Below are 7,242 nucleotides of genomic sequence, written 5' to 3'. Positions count from 1 at the left end.
ATTTAAAAAAATTCATGCGTTGGAAAGAATAAAATAGAAATACAAAAAAGGAAAAATAATAATAAAGAAAAACAACAATTTTTTTTGAGGAAATGAAGAAAAAAAGAAATGAACAGGGAAAAAACCTGCAGACGTTGGTAGAAAAAAGCATGAATGTAGCCGTAGTAGAAAAAAATGCTCAAAGAACCAGCCCATCGCAGCTCGCCCACTGTAATTAGTGTAATATTCTTCAGGGGCGGTTCCATTTCACCCACAGCAATACCGCAAACCCTATTTGGCACCTTAAGCACAAATACAAGCATATCAACAACTGGCGTACACCCCCTCGCCCATATGCAGATTCGTTAAAGTTTGATTTTTCATAAGCCCCCTCCAGTTTTGGGAAGCATCCAGAATCTTCCCAACTGGTTTTTTTCTTTTATGTGTTTTCGGTTGAATTTGGTTTTTGTCTGGTTTTATCTTCTTTGTTTCTTTTTTCCTTTATTTCAATTTCTGTTTTATATTTCTTTTCAATTTATTTTTTCATCATTAATTATTTTTCAAATTCTAAAAGATTTTTACAAATTTTTGAAGTTTAACAAAATTAATGAACCTTTTTCAGAATTCGTGAACATTTTTCATATTACGTCCTTCTTCAATTTTGTGACCATTTTTTGAATCATGAACTTTTCTCGAACTTGTGAACTTCTTCATTCGTGACTTGTTCCAATTCATTCCACACAAATAAAAAGACTTGTTCCAATTCATGCACTTTTTAAACATTCATGGTCATTTTTCAAATTACCAAACATTTTGTTAATTCATGAACATTTTAAACATCTCTGACCATATTTTTGAACCCGCAATTTTTTTTCTAGTTCATGAGTTCTGAAAGACAATGATCGATGGTCATGTCATTGGTCAACTATTGCAGGGTTTTTATTTCTAATTTATTGACTTAAAATTTAGAAAATGATCACCGCCAATCTGGAAAACTTGAACGAAATTTAAAGTTTTGTAAATGTAATTTTAAAAAATATAGATAGCATTTAAAAAAGTTTGTGACATGTAAAAAATGTTCATGCGTTTCAATAAAATGTAAAATTTAAAAAATTTAAATGTTATACGATGTAAAAAATGTTTCTGTAATTCCAAAAAAATATTGTGCCATAAAAATGTACGTTACATTTAGAAAAAATGTTTAAGTGTTTCAAATACATGTTTCTGACATATTATAAAATGTTTATACAATGTAATTTTTTCGGGAAAGTTTAAAAAATTCCGTATCATTCAAAAAACGTTTAACGTGTATTTGATAAATGTTTAACACATATTCAGAAAATGTTCACAAACATGTATTTGAAAAAAATAAACTTGTATAAAAATGTTTTAGATTTATATGATAAATGCACAATGTATATGAAAAATTAGATATCAAAACATATATTTAAAAAATGTTAATCTTGTATTTGAGAAATATTAAACGTGTATAAAAAATATTCCTGTTGTATACAATTTTTTTGGGTGTGAAAAAAGTAGACATGTGTTGAAAAATAATAAATAGTAATAAACATACACAAAAGAAAACTGAAGAAAACCAAAGAAATAAACAAATAAAACCAAAGGAACCCAAAGAAAGAAAGAAGGAAAAATGAAAATGAAAATGAAAATAAAAAATATAATAAAACCGCCGTGAACGGTGAAAATTGAAAAAGGAAAAACGCGGGGAAAAAAATCGTGTAGAGGCAACAATATACTACTGTGCCGGCTCAGTAGGGTTGCACAAGAGTCTAGCCTGTGCTACGTCTGGCAATAAGCGAGACATAGCTCCCGCGCTATTCTTTACCCAGTCGAGCCGGTTTGTTTTGCTTGTCGGTCGGCCTTTTCATTTGGATTTCTCTATGTATGCCTAAAAAATATTTCTTTTTTGTGTCACATGGTCATATTGCCTCAAGAAAAATAATATGGTGATTATGACGAGTAGGCACACTGTGGCTTAGGGGCACAAACGCAAAGAGTTTCTGGGTGTTATTGACAAGGTTAAGTCGGTTTCAGTACATCAGCGACGAGAGTGACGCGTCGGCGGCTCGTTCTGGTGTCGGTAGGGTCCTCGATGTAATTTTTCTTACAGTATGCTTTGTATTTATTATGAATCTTTATAATAGATTTGATATAGATTTGAGTCATTTAAAAAAAAGGTGAATGCATCAACACGACATGCATTGCTTTCATATCTGAGAAAGTATCGTGTGCAACGACGGAACTGGTGCTCCTGATGCACCAGGGACTGACGGGCGTTGGATGAAAGAACATGGGGGCACGATCTTTGCACACAACTTGCATACAAAATCGAGCTATTTCATACATGCACTGACATTACTTTATAGGGAACCATCAAGTGCAGAAAATGACAGAAAAACAAAAAAGATCTCCAAATAGTTACTGTCTCTCACCGCATACTTGTACTTCTAGTAAGTGGCGGCACGTCAAAGGCAGGGCCTTCTAGTTCTAGACGACGCATTACCAACGTCCATATCCAAGAAAATTCTTTCACGATTTCGTAACACAAGATTTGGGAATCATGGAATATAAAATGTCTGATGGAATGCCCCTCAGACCTGTACTGCAACAGCAAAAGAATATATTAGAATGTTGAATCAGCAACGGAGATACTGAAGAACTAGTGACGTTTTCATTAAGTTCAGTCAAACATAGTGAGCACACATTCCATTAAGATCAGAAGAACATACAACAGATATGATGCGCCCTGTCCTTCAACAGAACTCCCAGGTACTAATCTTTTCAAATACAAGTTGTAAGCATCATATACAAACCTTATTTTAGAGTTTGCAGAGTTACATGGAAATTATTTACAGATGTAGGGTTTAGGGTTTCAAATACCAAGAAATTATTTACATGGAAACCTTATCCGTGATCAACAACCACCACCATGTGTTATATTATGTAAGCCTTTGAGTCTTGTTGGTAAGCTTTCAAATACCAAGAAATCGGAGTTCCAAAACCACTTGCTCCATTTTAGAGCATCTCCAATAGCTCCCCTATCCGGAAAAAGCCTATCGTTTAAAGGTAGTTGAGCCAAAAATCCTAATGCCAGGTTCTGCCTCATACATTCGCCTGACATTGTCATTGTATCCCAAATGGTTGATTAATGAGGTGAGCTAGTTTCCCTAAAAAAGACTACCTGGTGCAAGCAAATAATACTCCCTCTGCCCCAAAATATAAGAACGTTTTTAACACTACACTAGTGTCAAAAACGTTCTTATATTGTGGGACGGAGGGAGTATATCAGAAATCATTAGCTGCTTCGTTGCGCCTCTTCATGAATGTTTGGCAACATTAAACATTAGAGAATCGTACTAGCAGCACAGCTATATGTTACACAGTAGTCAGGGAGAGCTAGCAGAAATCAAATGTAAAATACCAAAAGCCCTAGAAATGTAGGTAATACAGAAATCCGGTGACAGCAAGAGATGATAAAAATCCATCAATTTCTTGTACAGCAGATACTTCCTCCCGGGCTTTTCACGAGATAACAACATCTTCGACAAGTCATAATTCTGCTCTATAATAACCAAGAAAAAGTCTACGGTGGCCTCGACTTCTAACAATGTTTCTTTCCTACTCATTTTGAATTGCCGGATACACTCTCCAGCAATTTCGTCATCTCAGGTCCTACGTGAATCCCGTCATCTTCGATGCGCTGACCAATGGATGGGATGGTTCTACCTGCAGCTATATAGGTCCGCACCATGCCCTCATAAGCTTCCGCATCAAGGCATTCGAGCTTCTTCAGGCGCTCGCAGAAAGACTCCACACCATCAACATCCTTTGACTCTTCATAGTGCTTCAGAAATCTGCTCGTAAGCTTTTCCGACGGCACCCATTTGTGTGCCGTAAGCATCTTCTTTGCATCTCTCAAGATCTCCAGTGCCGCGGTAACATCAGATTTGTCCAAATAGAACTCGGCAAATACGTAAACCGTCCTCCCGTTGCAATGACCCTGAGACATGACGGATAGCCTCAGCTTCGTCTATCATACCCTTATCAAGGTAAGCTTTGATCATAACATTTGTTATCCTCATGTCATAATGTTTATTACTCCATTCCCACTCCTGAAAAATTTGCTGCAAAGACTCAAAGTCATCAATCATACTCAGAGCTTCAAGCATCACAAGATAGTTTTTGTTCAAGCATTTCTGGAATGTGGACTGCAAAGACTCCCAGATCCTCTTAACCTTGGTTGAATTGCCAGAATGGACAACAACTCAGCTTTGTCCATGACTTCCTCAGCTTTCTTTAGGGCCACTTCTGACTTTCCAAACAGCTCTAGTTTAATGTAACTGTTTGCCATCAAAGTGTACAAGGACCAGTGAACTGGAGCCACCTTCTCCAATTCTTCCAGGACTTTCTCTGCAGCCTCCAGGTCATTCATTGTGATATAGCTTTCTATCAAAGTGAAGTACGTAAAATTGTTAGCACTTATACCGCTTTCTCGCATTTCTTCAAATGTGGAGGGGATTTTCTCTGGCTGGCCCGCCTTTTGGTACAAAGTCATCAAGCTGTTGTACAACAGTGTATTTGGAACAATGTCCATGACTTTCATCTTCTCATAGAGTTCCAGACCTTTGCATGCCATTCCGTGTTCACCATAGCAGTTAAGCAAACATGAATAAGTTTCCTTTGACTTATCTGGAAGGCTCCAGAAATATTCTTCAGCCGCCTGTATCCCGTGCACTTTTGAAACAAGGCCAAGCCGCAGCGCTTGATGCAGCTTTGCTCCACGAGATTCCATCCAGTCCATCAACTGGGTACAAAACGACACAGTTGGTTATTACACAAGCGAACATAAAAAATATACTCTGCTCAGAAAGAGGTTGCACCAGAACAGCATATGAAATCTCTACAGATAAAAAAGATCCTTAGGAGAGACGCATTAATGGCATCACAATTTAAACCTCCACTGTTAGAACTTGAACCTTCATTTCCTATTGTGAATTCTTACTTTCCTTCCCTCTAGAACATTATTTCTCCAGGTTTTTGCCTATTTATGTGTGAGATTTGAGATCCCCGACTTAGCAGTAGAGTGTGTTACGGGTAAGCTAACAATGGCAGATTAATCACCAAAATTGGAAATTAACTCATGATACGACAAAAGGTCCCCAATCTTACCACTGAAATCAGATGCCAAGAAATGGAAAGTACAGATAGGCGATAGTGCCACCAGATATTTGTGAGAATGTGAAGGAGCCCTAGGACATCCCCTGCTATAAATAACTGGAGGGCTGTAGTTTGATGAGACATTCTGAGCTTGTGGAGAACATCCAACTTCTGTCATGTCCTTTGTTCTCCAATCTTCAGAGCTCCTCCTGGCCATAGGGCCGCTCACTTGTTTGGACTTTGTATCTACCTACAATTGGCTGATTCCTGAGATCCATAAATTGTTCAATTTCAACCAAAAGCAACTGAAGCTTGTTCCGTCTGATCCATATTAATTGTCGCTGATTTAGTACAACTTCGACAATTAATATGGATCGAGGGAGTATAATTTAGCAAACGCCCACCAGTTGCTACTTTTTGTGTAAATACAGAAAATCCAGGGTTTCGTACAGAAAACTACCAGTACATTGACAATTTGACATGTTTCTTATCGGCCCAACATTTGTGGCCTATCTGTTTTACAAAACATAACCCTTATACCAAAATAACAACAGGGCTGGCTGTCGATCCCTCTCAAATACAGCCATCTGCTTCTCTCCTCTACACGTCAGCACCTGGATGGATGCACATGCACTAAATCAACACGCGTAATGGAACCTAAAGTCACTGACTCACTGTGGTCATTTAAGTCCAAGTTTTCAATGTTTATTTATTCACAATAGTTACTTGTAAGTCGCCTGAAAATCAAATTTGGGTTAGAGGTTAGAGGTTGAAGACGATGAACAGGGAAGGTTTCAGAGGTGAAGAAGCTGATCTGGCTGCCCATCTTGCATCCGGCGGCTCACAGGGAATCAGACTGACCCAAATTTGATTTTCAGGCGACTTACATCCAGCCAATCCCTTATTTATTAAGCCACTTTAGTAAAATTCACCTCAATGCGCTAAGTCTGAGGCTAAAGACATCTTATACACAATCATCTTTTTCAGACTACGAAAAGTGAAAACTAAGGAGCCATAATAAATATTTAGGAAGAAAAGGAAGCTGCAACATCTCCTCAAAGTTCCCAGGCAGAACAGGTAGCGCCACGATATATCACCTGATTTTGCGATTATTGTTAGTATAGGACATACCATGCCCTTCCTACCTAATAGTGTTGCCCTCTGAAGCTGCAGCAATGTGCAGTGTGGCACCTAGTTTCACTTAGCGTCAGACAACAAATTACCATTGTTGTTGTTGGCAACACAATCAGTTGACCACAATCCTATTCTTCAGTCGAGAATGCAGAATGCACAATTATCCAATAGTGGCCTTAAACTAAAATTATCCACAAAGAGAATGCAAAATGGAGCTCCTTTAATGAATACCCTAGTAGGTCAATCCATCCCCTTTCCTCGCTACTCGCTTTATCCCGAACCTACTACTTTCGGCACAAATACGCATCCCGATCCAAATCAGGCCACCATTTCGCGGGGAGATTGGGGGTGGGGGGTCACCTCGAGGGCGCAAGCGTTGCTCTTGAACTTGCGGAGCTTCCGGACGTAGGCGACGATCTGGTCCGCCGAGAGCGGGCGCCTCTTGCGGAGATAGTTGTCCATCTCCGCCGCCACCATTCCCGGTGGCCTGCCGTACAGCCTCGAGATTGTCCTGTAGAGCGGGACCCACGACGGGTCAAGGTCATCCCGTCCAGGGACGGCCGACTGCGCCTGCGCCTGCGCGAGCTCGTGTGCGAATCTTGCCGGGGCAAGGGAGATGCGCGGCCGCGGCGCGGCGGCGATCGCCGTGCGCAACATGGGTGCCTGAGAGCAAGCGAAGACCCAAACGGACGCACTTTGTCCGCTTTGGTCACCCGAGCGGACCGGTGCGTACATAGGAGCTCTATGGTGGACCACCAGCAGAAAGATCGAATGGCTTAGCGCATCGTGCGCCTACTGGACCTGACTTCATAGGATACTCTGATAGACTAGTCGAATGGCAATGGCCTAGTGGTTGTATCTGCTTGCCGATTCCTATTAAGAATACGAGAGTGACAAATGAGATGGAGATCTTGGCTATTATCGGGGGTACATTACAACAAATCTTCTTTT

At 39.8% G+C, this 7,242-nt stretch overlaps 1 pseudogene; it reads right to left on the bottom strand.

Moving 5' to 3' along the window:
* Window positions 1-3,397: 3,397 nt before the first annotated feature.
* On the bottom strand, window positions 3,398-7,034 carry LOC109768371 (pentatricopeptide repeat-containing protein At4g01990, mitochondrial-like; annotated as a pseudogene).
* Window positions 7,035-7,242: the final 208 nt, after the last annotated feature.

This window comes from Aegilops tauschii, chromosome 6 (assembly GCF_002575655.3).
Source record: "Aegilops tauschii subsp. strangulata cultivar AL8/78 chromosome 6, Aet v6.0, whole genome shotgun sequence".
Taxonomy (NCBI): Eukaryota; Viridiplantae; Streptophyta; class Magnoliopsida; order Poales; family Poaceae; genus Aegilops; species Aegilops tauschii.
This window is presented reverse-complemented; position numbering and strand designations above follow the sequence as displayed.